Raw genomic sequence first — 14,605 nt, 5'->3', positions numbered from 1 at the left:
TCTGCATTGGCAAGTGGGTTCTTTACCACTGTGCCACCCGGGAAGCCCTAAGAAACAGCTTGAATATTAATTCTGATTCAAAATTATATAATTAATATTGCACAAAACAAACATAACAATATGGACAACAACTTAAGACACGTGGAATAGTCTTACAAAGTTTTGTTACTAGTTAAAGCCAAAGCATAAACACCTTTCATGCTCCTTCCTTCTGCCCTTATTTCTGCCATGGACGCAGGAACAATTCTCCTTAGATTCCAAGGCCATCCCCTTTTCTGCCCTATATTTACATCTCACCATGCTTTTGAAGTGTCTTATGCACACAAAGTCACCACTTCTGCTCTTGGGCTTTCAGAGTTGCTGACAGCATTTCCTGATACAACGATCCTGTTCCTATATCAGCTCACCAGAGCCCACTGTGTTCTCACTCCTCTTAAAAGTCAGTTAGTTGGGCCTCAAAATCCTGACTTCTACTTAGCCAAAGTCTTCAGAAATTCAACAAAGTGGCTCATTTCAATATTTATATATATTACATACTTATTACATTATAGTAATTTAATACAATTACAATATATTATATTGTACAATTATAATTGTAAATACAATTGTATTTACAATTAAATACATTAAATACATTATATTAATGTATTAATTAAATACAAATAAATACCTATTATTTACAATGTAAATACAATTACATTATATTATACAAGGCATATTTGAGCTGTTAAAAATAAAAATAAATAAATGTACCAGTCCCCTGGGTCAGGAAGATCCCCTGGAAAAGGAAATGGCAACCCACTCCAATATTTTTGCCTGTGAAATCCCATGGACAGAGGAGTCTGGCAGGTTACAGTCCATGGGTTGCAAAAGAGTTGGACATAACTTAGTGACTAAACAACAACAGTTAGTAGCATACCTCCTTAATTCAACAAGATTGAGCTGATTATAAGTTGATTTGAAGTACTTCCTTGGACCCAATTGCCCTCCTTTCAGAATGAATCCTTCTCAAGTACTAATCTGACTTCTTGTTCAAGTAGTTGTTTTGTAGTTATACCTTGCACATCCTCCAGACTAGTAAGAGACTGGATAAACACAGCTTAGGCTATAGAAAAGAACCCTGATTATTTTAACAGAGTGCAGTTATACCCATAACCAGGTGATTTTCCCAAAGAAAATAATTAAATTCAGCAAATATTTACTTATAAGTTTTATGTATGAAAAGCATTGCATGAGTCTTTATAATTCAGTGTTTCTTCATATATTAGCAACTGAACAAATTACCATAAAGCTAAGAATTAATTGGAGACAACTGCATCTAAGCATTAGAGCCAGAGGGACCTCAGGGACTGTGTAGTCTTTATTCTGCAGGTAAGAAAACTGAAACACTGAATGGTTTAATGATTCAGAGAGCTGCACCCTTATTGGGGATTAATGAAGTGTCCTGGGGGATTTCTTGTCTAGTCAACCCAAATTTAGAGCCAATGGAGTAATTTGGGGAATTTCTACATTAAACTAGAAAATCAATTGCCTATGGTATATTAGCTAGCATCTTGAGTAAAATATAATCCTTATGTTCAAGTGAGTTATCAAATCAATTTTGAACCACTCCAGACTCCTTGGCCTCTAAGCTGCTGCCATCAGTACTGTAATAGCATAACTTCTGTATTAGTCAGAATGCAAATGACGATTTGAAAATTACTCATCCTTAATGGAAATGGCAAAATGTTGAAAGTTATTCTATATGTTACACAGACACAGAATTTTATTTCAATTTTGTCTAACTGAAGCTTTAGGTAAGGCTATTTATTCTTTTCTCTTGCAATCTCTAAGTCAATAAGCTTCGCACTGAATAATACTCATGTATCATTTTCAGGTCACCTTCTGGTACCTGATATGTTGCTGGGTGACCATGGAGTCAAAGTTATGGCACCATTCAGAGAGGTGCTTCAGTGCCACGAACAGTAGCTTCTTCATTAATATACGGACAAATGCATATCATCAGGTGAGGGTGTTGTACAGAATATACTGGCACTGAGAAGTCAATTTGAATTAGATAATCCCCAGCTCACTTGCAGCTTTGTTATAAGTTTCTCAGAGAATGTTATAGTTTAAATCAACATTTTCAAGCCTAGAACGAATTTAAGCATGTATTCCTCATTGATGCTTCAATAAAATTTCTTTACTGATATATTGGATTGCTCTAGCACTTATGTCTTTTGTTTTATGCCATCATAATAAAAAAATTATATTATACCTATATAACCAATTGTTTGCTATATATCTACACAGCATAAGTATTGTCAACAGTAATGTGACTTTAAAGTATGTTTCAACACACACATACACACATCATATCCATATAGGGAAAACAAATTCTGATGAAGTCAGGTTAATAAATAAATGTAATAATGTTTCGGGGAATAAAAATGTCCCAGAGAATGTTTTCTTTACTCTAGGCTACACTGGCATAGAATGAAAAGGCCTCCGTTTCTTTGTAAAACAAAATCACTAGCTTTAAATAAAGACCATTCCACAATGATAAATCAATCCCTTGAGTGCTCTCCACAAAGTCAAGCCCTCATGGCTGAGGGGTTGGTAGATTCCAAGTCAGCATCATGCAGAAGCTTAGTGACCTTTCATTCCACATACAAAACACTTTCACCCGGTTCTCTAACTCCATGGTTTTCAGAAGTGAATGCTTGAGTACCCTTCTTTGTGTCTTAGCTGCAACCAGAATCATTATTTGCCCCTCAAATACAGCTTTTAGACTGATTGGAAAGATAGTAAGAAATACTCTAGATATTTTCATTGTGATAGCTAAGAACCAGTTGGCAAGTGCCCTTTTAAATTGCTTTTTGCTGTACTGAAAATTTTGAGATGTTTCCTCTTAAAGAACATCTACAGAAAAAATGAAATGTCATATTTCAGTTTATGAAACACAAAACAATCACTCAATAAATGTTAGTGAATTAACTAATTATCATGTAAATATTGTCAAGCTAGGCTCTCAGCAGGATAGAATGCCATTTAGGAGACATGGGCAAAAGAAAATAGAATTAATATTACAAAACAAAATAAATACATTAAGTAGTGGTATTTGCTTCATGAAAGAAAATAGATAAAGCAGTTTGAAAGATTGAATAGCATGAAGGATTTAAGTTGTACTTTCCATAAAAGAGGACTATCACTAAAGAAGGAAATAGAGGTGAGAAAACAGAAGGGCTTTTTGATGGTCAGAGAATATCTTTAGGTAGATAATATGACATCATTAAAAGATTTTCAATGAAAATTTGAGATGTGATCAGAGTTTTGTTTTAGGAAGATCATTTCCTCAGTGGTATGCAGAGAGGAGTAGACAAAAGAAAAATTAGAAATGCATCTTAGAAACCCCTGCAGCATTCCAGCTCTCCAGAAACTAGGGCCTAAACCAGAGACAGTGTAATCAGAAATGGGGATGAACTGAAGACACCCAAAGTTGTTGGTTAATGACATTGTGAGAAATCAGTGAAAATTGAAAATGACATTTTAAGTCTGGTTAATTTAGAAAAAAAAAAGAAATTATATGAAAAGAATGTAAAATAGTTATTACAGTTGTAAACTCTGGAATAAAAAGATCTGAGTTTGAACTGAAGTTTTACTGCTGATCAACTTTGTGATCTCAGGGAACTTACATGACATTTTTGTGCCTCAATTTCCCCATCTGTAAAAGAGCACTGATAAGCATGGATGGCATGAACACAAAATAAGACTACATATGCAAATAATATTGCTTTTCACATAATAAGTTTTAGATACTATTATTAGCAATGTTATAACGTTTCAAACAAATTAAACTAATTTTATATATGATGATTTTGGTGTAACATATTAATATCAAATAAGCAATTAGAATTGTGGCCTTGGAGCTCTGGAGGGAAGCAGACAGGAGATGTAGAATTGTGTTATCTGAGCCTATAAACATTTGAATCTTAGAATTAACTAGAGAAAAATTATAGGAGTCTCACTTTCTAGTCTCTGAGGTCAAACTTGAACCCATTAAGTGAGTCTGTGGTACCTTGCAATGCATATAAATTTGGGTTTCACCAGGTCACAGTTGATTTGGTATCTGACCCAAGCTTCATCAATCAGTTTTAAATTTTGTTTATTTGTTTTTATTGTTTTTGTCTGTGCTTGGTCTTCTTTGCTGCGTGTGGGCTTTCTCTAGTTATGATGAGCAGGATCTGTGCTTTAGTTGGAGTGCACGTGCTTCTCATTGCGGTGGCTTCTTTTGTTGTGGAGCATGCCACTCTAGGCATGTGGGCTTCAGTAGCTGTGGCACATGCGCTCTGTAGTTGCCACTTCCAAGCTCTAGAACACAGGCTCAATAGCTGTGGTGCACAGGCTTGGTTGCTCCACGGCATGTGGAATCTTTCCAGACCATGGATCACACTTGTGTCTCTTGCATTGGCATGTGTATTCTTAACCACTAAACCAACAAGGAAGTCTCATCAATCAGAGTTTTAAAACAAAAAATTTACTTTACAATATTGTATTGGTTTTGCAATATTGTAAAGTAATTAACCTCCAATTAAAATAAATATTTTTATATTTAAAAAATTTAAATTGGTTTGAGATTGGAGAAATCTTTGAAAATTATTGTCAGCTGTATAGGAGTTCAACTGATGATAGAAAAGTATGTAAATTTTCAAAAGTGGAAGAATATTGTAATCTGAGAGCTATGAATCTTTAAGCTTGATGTTTATCCTCAGGAAGTTTTACAAAAGATAATTAAATAGAGTAATATTGAGTCTATAAACAAGGTGATCATTAGGAGCCTGTATGGGTTTACTAAGAAAAAACATCAGAAGCATAATTAGAGACTTTTAGTGACACTGTCCAGGGAGTTTACAAAGATTTCATAAGTTTGAAGGTTTGAAATGATCCACTAGAACCTACAAGATGTAGTCATGTAAGACTTTAGTATAAAGGCAGAAGTAACAGTGCAACAAGAAAAAGATAGTGCAGATAGGCACCAGGGCTCTAAAAGAATCCCATGTGCAAGCTACAAGTGATTCTTACTAACAAACCTCTCCAGAGTGATCCTTCAAGATGTGTGCAGTGAATCTTAACCTCAGGAGATCTGAATTTATCAGGAGATAAATTTCTTATTAGAACCCTTTATGCCTCTCTGGTCACATAGCCAAGTGAGGTTGGCTAACTGGTTGTACAAAAAAAAAAAAAAAAAAAATTCAGTAAACAAATTGGTTCTAGAAGTTACCAAAATACAATAGTTTCAGATTAAATCTCAATTACCCATTGAAGGACGAAACAGACAGAACAGGCTCCATCTTGAAAGCAGGACTCCATCTTGGGCCAGACCATGGACTTTGAGCTATATGCCCAGTATCTATGGAAACGACATACAAACTGGAAAACCAGACACCCCCTCCCACTCCATGGAAGAGCCCCAGGGCTCATACCTAAACTCTCAGACAGCTAAAAGAATACCCTAATTATCTGTGTAACTGAATAGAATCATAAATGCTATTATGCTAATTGGGGTATGACCACAGGCCTATTGATTATTGTCCACTGTTAACTACCTAGGCTTATGGCATACAAATCATGGGTTAACTTTGATTGCATCTTTCTTTTCCTTTGTTCAGACTAGTTTCAGAGCATTTGGGGAGGTGCTCTTAAGGTACATACACTTAGGGTATATAAGGTTTTCACAAAAACTGGTCGGGGCCCTTGTCTAAGAGGAGACTCTGCCTTGGGCCTACCAGTGTAATAAACTGCACTCCACTATCTGCATTGTCCTTCTGAGTGAGTTTGTTTCCCGGATCGCATGGTTACAACACCATCACAAGTGAGAATTAAAGCCAGATATCCAGGCATCTCCAAAGATAAGACTAGAGTTTTCCAATCATCTGCAAATCAACTTTATCCTACACACAGATAATAGAAGTTTATATATGTGAACTATTCTAATTTCAATGAGAATTTTTACCTTGTATTATATGAACTGTTTTAAGCAAAAGGGAGAAATAGATGATTGTATGATTAGGTTGATTTGTAGTTGGATAAAGAACTTACTGATATAATTAAATGCCAGTATTAATTTATAATTTCTTTAACGTGAGGTACATGGATCATATTTTTATATGTTTAAGTCACATTTATGTCTCTCCTCTGTGAAGTCTCTATAGCTTTTGCAGGGCTAGATGAACTGTAACAAGCAGGAGAATAAAGGAGTAATTTATCTAGGCAGTGAGAAAAGCCCAGAAGAAGGTAATGTATGATGCAAAAAGTCACAAATTGGTCTATATTTTAATATAATTAAGAGGGTAAAAGAATTAGTAGTGAGAAATGAGGCTAGAGGGGATGATGAGAATCTTATCATTGTAAACCACAAATTGGCACTTGCCATGGGTGCTTGCCATCTATCCTACAAGGATTAAATCATGTTCTGCTGCACTGCTGATCTCCAATACCCTCCATGAAGGAGTTCAGGGTGAAGAGCAGAAATGAGGTATTCTGTGCTCTCAGAAAACTGGCAGAACAGGTCTTCAGATAGTGAGATATTCTCAAGAGCTGACTGTATGAACCCAGTTCTTGTATCTCCTCATATCTAGAAAAGCATTAAAATCCTTCATGGTGATGACTGTTTCTTATGACTAGCAGAAGCTTCACAAGACTAGCAGAAACTTTCTAAAAAGTAAATATGCTTGATTGCATGTACTCCCCAATTACCAGAATCACATGTATACTGTCTTTCCCCCCTACCTTTTTGGAACAGTTTGTCAGAGTTATCTAAAGCATATCTCCCAGGGTTCAGTCCTCATATTACCCCCAATAAAACTTAACTCACAACTCTCACGTTGTGCATTTTAGTTGACATGTTATTAACTTGGACCTTAGATTTATTCTAGATCTTTAAGTATCAGAAACACCTGATATTCTTTTAAAGTATTGTCTCAGGATGCTCCCTTTAGGATTTAATTCTACAGGATTAATGTGGGAACCACATGCCTAGGACAAATAGTGATCTATTTAAAATCAATCTGAAAATCAGTTCAATGGACCATAATACCAGTGTTTGAGGTTTTTTGTTTGCTTGCTCTTAATTAAACACAAAAATAGAAGAAAAAAGAACAGGGGTTGAGAATAGAAGGGAAGATACTGAAGGAGAAAAAAAGCAGAGAGATAAAACTCAAAAAGAGAGAATATAAAAATGCATTGCAGATTACAACTGAGACTTCCGAAATATGTTTATACATACAGTGAGTATGTATTTGCATGTGCTGGTGTTCCAGGAAGTGATGAGAAAATGCAAAATGTAATTTTTGCTCTAAGCCATGGTCAGAAAGTTTGAAAATCACTGCCTTAGGCTAGGGGTACTGTTGAAGGATTTTTAAGCAGATGAATGGCATGATCAGATTGAATTTTAGATTTATCCCTTTAAAACCCTACAGGGAAGAGAACTTCCTTTTCAACAAATTGTATGCAGGCAAGATCTGAAAACTTCATTTGAATATATCTAAAGCAAAATCCTTTTATTTGATATGCAAATAAATGTGCATATTTTTAAAATAGAAAAATAGCAAGTTATCAGAAGTATCTTTATGGAACATTTCATTTATTAATTTACATAAATATGTATATAGTATAGACATTATTTACAGCACTTTTGTAAGTGCTGAAAACAGTAGTAAATGAAACAAAGTCCTTGCCCTTGTTAGGCTTGTAGTCTAGTCAGAAGTGACACACAGCAGTAAACTCTGGCATTTTGTTTCCCAAAGATGACAGCAACAATACTTCCCATCTTGTATTCTCTTCAAACAACATCATTTTAATACGTCTCCCATCAATTAGTGCATCTATGCTTATTTCTCTTGAAAATGGGCATGGCTTTATAATTATCTGGGTCAATTAAGTGTGCTGGAAAATTCTTTCTTGAGGTTTTTAATACAATGGAAACAGTCAGACTGAAGCAGCTATGCTGTGAGGAAACTCAGACTAGGCACACTGAGAGTTCATGTGAAGAGGTCATGAGACAACATGGAAGAAAAGAGGATACCTAGCCAGTCCCTCGGGGAAGGCAATGGCAACCCACTCCATTACTCTTGCCTGGAAAATCCCATGGACAGAGGAGCCTGGTGGGCTGCAGTCCATGGGGTTGCAAAGAGTTGGACGTGACTGAGCGACTTCACTTTCACTTTTCACTTTCATGCATTGGAGAAGGAAATGGCAACCCACTCCAGTGTTCTTGCCTGGAGAACTCCAGAGATGGGGGAGCCTGATAGGCTGCCGTCTATGGGGTAGCACAGAGTTGGATGCAACTGAAGTGGCTTGGCAGCAGCAGCTGCAGCAGCAGCAGCTGCAGCAGCAGCAGCAGCCAGTCCCTAGATGCATCCCCACTCTTTCAGCTGCATCCACTCTGCTCTGTAATTGCATGGGAGAACCACAGTCAGGATGACTCACCAGATTCCTTTCCAAAATCCTGATGCATCAACACCATGAGAGGTAATAAAGTAAAAATACTTGTATTGAGCTACTAAGTTTTGGGGTGATTTGTTAGGCAGCAATCGATAAAGGGAACACTGACAAAAAACAAATATAGTTAGTCAAATGGTGATTAATTGCTAAGAAAAATAAAAGTGTAGTGCATAGAAGGATAGGAAATAAGGGAGAGAAAACTAGCAGGCTACCCAAGCTGACCACAAAAGGCCTTAATGATAAAGTGATAAAGAGGGAAGAAAGCAGAGGAACAGCTCTGCAGGGATGTGAGGAAGAAGAACTGCAGAGACAGAAAACAGAAGACAGCAGGTGTCAAGACTGAAGTAGAGAATGCTAGGTATGGGCAAAGAAACTTAGAGCAGAACTGACAGAGTGGGGAGATGAGCTCATAGAGAAGGGAAAGGATGGGGAAGGGAGAAAAGAAACCTAAATAATGAGGAGTGCTGTAGGTTGTTTCAAAAATTTTTATTTTAACCCTGGATGAGATGTGAAGATTTAAAATGGTTTTGAAAAGAGATTTGATTTTTCTTAAAGGATCTGCCTGGTTTCTGTGTGGAGACTAGAAGGAGTGTAGAAGAAGCTACAAATTAAAAATAAAAGGCTTAATTATCTCTGTTGAAAATAGAGCCCCCATCCCTTTTCTTAGAAAACTTGTAAATTCTTTCACTGTCTCTTTGAAATGTATGTAAATCTTTTCATAATCTAAATAAGTCTCCCACCAGCTTTACAACCTAGGAATGTCTTTCTCAAGAGCCTGAGAGCCATTTCTTTGAAATGTAATCATCAAAAATGATAGCACCCCTATCTCCCAGGTTCTGCAGGAGAGCACAAGCCTAACTTCTGTGGGTTCCTTGCTCCAAGTTGTAAAACAGCCTCTTGCCATAAAGATATGAGAAGGTTTTACATCTGCTTTGGATAAGGCCAATTAGCTAACACAAAAGGTCACTCCTTATACAAAATGAATTTAGAATGAACTGTGTGTGACAAATTATGCTGGCAGGTGCTCTTATTTGTGAACTAGTTATTTATCTTGAAAACATGTATGTAATTGGTTGTATCTGCTTCATTGTATAAAAGGGAGAGATTTCTTCTGTCTTTGCAACCTCCTAGTGGATTGCCTGTGATGTACATCAAACTCTGGTTTAATGCTTATTTGGTAATAAATTTGTTTCTTTTCTACCTTTGTGAACAGACTTCTAGGCAGGAAGAATATTTTGTTTTTAATATATCCCCCGAAAAGGGTAAGGGCAGAAACAAAGAAAATAGTTAAGAAATCGATGTGGTACTCCAGCAGATAAGTAATGAAGGCTGGCAGCACCTGTAGCAGTAGGGACTGAAACGTGAGTCCCTTCTAAACCATTCTAAACGTTCCCATCTCACCCAGGGTGAAAATAAAAATTCTTAAAAAAAAAAATCTACAGCACTCATTATTTCTTTTCTCCCTTCCCCATCCTTTCCCTTCTCTATGATCATCTCCCCACTCTGTCAGTCATCTGCTCTAAGTTTCTTTGCCCATACCAAGCATTCTGTACTTCAGTCTTACATGCTGTCTTCTGTTTTCTGTCTCTGTAGTTCTTCTTTCACATATCTCTGAAGAGCTGTTCCTCTGTTTTCTTCCCTCTTTATCACTTTATCAGTAAGGCCTTTTGTGACCAACTTGGGTAGCCTGCTACTTTTCTCCCCCCTCATTTCCTATCCTTCTATGCACTACACTTATTTATTTTTCTTAACAATTAACCACCATTTGGCTATGTTTATGTTTTTTGTCAGTATTCCCTTTTTGTGATGGTGGGGGCTTGGTATTTTTTACAGCTAACAATGTGGCCAAAGTTATTCTTTCTCTTATTCTTTCATTCATTTAACTAAAATGTGTCTGTCTTTGTTATCTGCCAGATATGAACTTAGACTCCAGCAGAAATTAAAATAAATAATACTGATACTATTTATCACATCTCAAACTGCATGGCTTTTAATTCTTCTAGCTTCTCAATCAGTGTGCAAGATGCAGAGCCAATTTATTCAATTTTACATGGATTTTCGGAGTATTTTTGTTGTAGCCACGCATTCTGGGAAACACATTCACTCAGAAGGATAGTGCAGATAATGGAGTGCAGTTTATTACACTGGTGGGCCCAAGGCAGAGTCTTCTCTTAGCCAAGGACCCTGACCAGTTTTTGTGAAATCCATATATATCCTAAGTATATGTGCCCAAACCCACCTCCCCAAATTCTTTGAAATTAGTTTGAACAAAGGAAAAGAAAGATACAATCAAAGTTAACCTGTGATTCATATGCCTGAAGCCTAGGTAGTTAACAGCGGACAATTATCCAGGTAGGTAATTACCAATTACCAATTACCATAGGTAGGCCTGTGGTCATACCCCATTAAGCATAATAGAATTTATGATTCTACTCAGTTACACAGATAATTAGGGTATTCTTTTAGCTGACAGAGAGTCTAGGTATGAGCCCTGGGGCTCTTCCATCTGGGGGGGGGGGGTCTGGTTTTCCAGTTGCTATGTTGTTTCCATAAATACTGGGCATATAGCTCAAAGTCCATGGTCCGGCCCAAGATGGAGTTCTACTTTCAAGATGGAGCTTGTTCTGTTTCCTGCTTCCTCTTTTATAGGTTATCAGCTCAAAGAAAAAGTTCAATATGAACAGCATAGTCAATACTAAAGTATATGAAACCATATACATATGACAATAAAAATGACATTAATATTAAAATAATGAAATAAGATCTAAAAGTCATTTTTTTAAAAAAATTTGTCTTCCTGCTATTTATATAGTATTTTTGGTAATATTTCTTCTTGATGTAGAGAGAGAGATGAAAGAGAAAAGAGGAGAAACTAAAATATCTGACATTTTTCCTAAGGTAGGATAAAACAGGAATAATTTGTAATTTCCAATTTAAGTCTCAAACTTTCTATCTAATATTTCAGAGATGAGTCGTAAGGAGGATATGTGTACTAAAATTTTAAATGGGTGAGTGGAATTTGTGCCCATTATTTGGAATTCAGAAGAGTCTGGGTTTTATCTAAAAGTAAAATCTCATTAAAATGAATACTAAAAAGAATATTAAGTGAGCCTCATTGAAACTGATTGCTATCCAAGAAATACTTGAGCATTTTGTCTAGCATAATGATCATTCCAGAGTTTCTGTGAACATGCTTTTGATTGGTGACAATCCAACAAAACTGAACTTTTTTCAAACAAGGCAGTTTAATATTCTCAGAACAGGGAGATGAAAATATCCAAGTTTTCTTCACTGACTTCTGCACCAACACTGGGATCAGTTCTTGGCAGGTTGAATTGTGCCAGACATAAGGAAGTGATTTTTTTATCTTCCTAGCTAGTTTTTGTTTTATTAGCATAAAACATTAAGAAATGTGAACTCTAAAGAAAAGTGGAAGTAAACATTTGTATAGGTGTGTGAGTGCATTATCCTTGCCCAGTCCTGTCAGACCCTTTGCAACCCCATGAACTGCAGACTTCCAGGATCCTCTATCCATGGAATTCTCCAGGCAAGTATACTGGAATGGGTTGCCATTTTCTCCTCCAGGAGATCTACCTGATCAGGGATCAAACCTGTGTCTCCTTTGTCCCCTGCACTGGCAGTGGATTCTTTAACACTGAGCTGCCTGAGAATCCCAAACATCTACCTAGCTAAACCCAAATGGTAAATAATTCAAAAATGTCATTTTGACCTATGAAAATCTCCCAGTGAGGAAATTAGTTTGAGTTCCTAAATTATGTAGGACTGTCTACGCTAGTTGAATCCACTCAATGATTGTTCAACTTCTTGGCTTCATGTTGATAGAGCTAAAATAAGTCCTTCAGGTAAGGGCAACACTTTGGAATATTTGAAATTAGAATAATTAGGTCCTTGGTTTCTAGACACGTAAACATAGGCAAGTGAAATAACATTAAACTGAGTCTCTCTTCCTGTTCAAACTTGAAATAATGATAACACTTCCTACAGTGTAACACTGTTAATATGAGTCATATGAGAAGGTGCAATCATAAGAACCTTGAAAACAGTACCCTATTTTTTAAAATTAAGGCATATCAATATTTTAATTATTGAAATGTTGATTTTTAAGGTATCAAATAAGATTATAAACATACAAATAATTTTCTACTTCTTTTTATTTGGCCTTTAGGGATGTCACAATAATTTATAAAATCATTTAAAGTGTTGCAATAACTCAAGTAACAAAAACACTCATTCCTTTTAGAAAGAAGAACCAGGTAAATGAAGGTCAGTGTTGATAGGAACAAAGCATGAATTATTAACAACAGATAGCTAATGCCTACATCCTAGTTTATGATAAACTCATGTGGAAAAATTAATAAGTAACATAAACTTAGCACTTAATGATCATGAATGTATTATCATCTTGTCATGCCCTTGCTTAAAGGGACTGACAAAGCAAACTCTCTGCCTTAGGAGGAGGAATGTATTGAAGAAGGTAGAAGCCATATTCACACTCCTCACCTCATTCACTTATTCAATAAAATATTTATTGAGTTCCTCTTTGTAACAAGACAAGAGGAAACCATGATAGAATGCTTTATGTCTGAAAAGAATGAAAAATGGGGAAAATGTGGAAGATGCATTCATGTGTATGCATTGACTCAGTAAAAACTGATTGAATCTGGGACCAGTCAAAAGAGACACAGCTATAAATAAGATACACATTATACTTGTCATTTCAGAATTTACAAAGTTATCATTAAACAAATATTTACAGTAAATAAAGATGGTTGTTGTGACTAAGAAAAGCAAAATAATATGGGAACATAAACCTAAACTTAGTCAGTGAAGTCAAACACAAGAACTGAAGTGTGATTCACCTGAAGTGTGATTAGGTAAGGTGGGAGGGGAGAGTGACCTCAGGAGAGAACACTTGTGCAAATTTTGAAGGAAGGTCTCCCCTTCCCCCTCCCAACTGAGACTAAGAAAGTTTCTTCATTAAATGTCACCCTGGCACCTTGCACTTCTATAACACTCCACATATTTGCAATTATTTATTTTAATGCCTATGTTATCAATCATTTTGTAATTTCCACAAGGGGAGGGAAAGAGCTTCATTTATCACTGTATCCCACCTCTTAGGACAGGGGTAGTTATTTAAAGGAGCTTGATAAATAAAGAATAAATAACATTTACTTAATGAAAGAAGTTTAGTGAAGCTAGATGTGAGAACAATAAAAGTAGTTTGGGGAGAAATGAGATTGGAAATATGGCCAAAGTCCAGATCTTTACTCTAATTTATGGGAAAGCCATTGAACTATTTTATGAAGAGCACTAAGCTGATTACAGTTGTGGGTTTTGGAAGATTACTCTGGCTAGAGAATAAAGAAAAGTTTGGAGAAAATCTCACCAGCAGAAAAAGATACCAGTTAGGAGATTTGTAATACTTCTTGTGATTGATAATGGTGACCTGGTTTAAGCTATAATGATAAATATGAGGAGTAGTGAGTGGACTCTGGAAATATTTTGAAAGCTTAAAAAAAAAAAAAGGCCAAAGATACGGATATTCTTACTTCAATTCTGCCATTGTCAATCTATTTATACCACAAAAATAAAATGACTATCTAGTACAAACACAATTGTGAAGACATAAACTCACAGACATACTAATAAATTATTGTAATTTTATAATATAAATGCTATAACAGAAAAAGTACCCAAAACAAAAACAGAAGCATAAGGAAACTAACATTTATTCAGCAAATATTGATTGATATCCATCATGTACCAAGTACCATATCTCAACCTGCCTTCAAGAAATTTATAGTAACATGAGAAACTCAGATTGGAATAGTAGTTAAAAGGTTAAAAACAGCTAGCCTTACTGAGTTCTCACTCAAAGTCAGTCACAAGGTTAAATACATTTCTTGCTTTATCTTGTTTATCCTTCCTGACAAACCCATGATAACAATGATTATTCTTACTGTCTCCTTTGTTGGTTTATCTTCTTCTCCACTATTGTTTAACATCAAATGTACTGGGACTCAGACTTTGGTCCTCTTCTCTTGTCCATCTATACTTATACCCAAGGTGACCTTACTCTTTCCAGTGATCTAAATACTTC

Source organism: Ovis aries, chromosome 1 (genome assembly GCF_016772045.2).
Source record: "Ovis aries strain OAR_USU_Benz2616 breed Rambouillet chromosome 1, ARS-UI_Ramb_v3.0, whole genome shotgun sequence".
In the NCBI taxonomy this organism is placed as follows: Eukaryota; Metazoa; Chordata; class Mammalia; order Artiodactyla; family Bovidae; genus Ovis; species Ovis aries.
The sequence above is the reverse complement of the archived record's forward strand: the minus strand, read 5'-3'. Positions refer to the sequence as shown.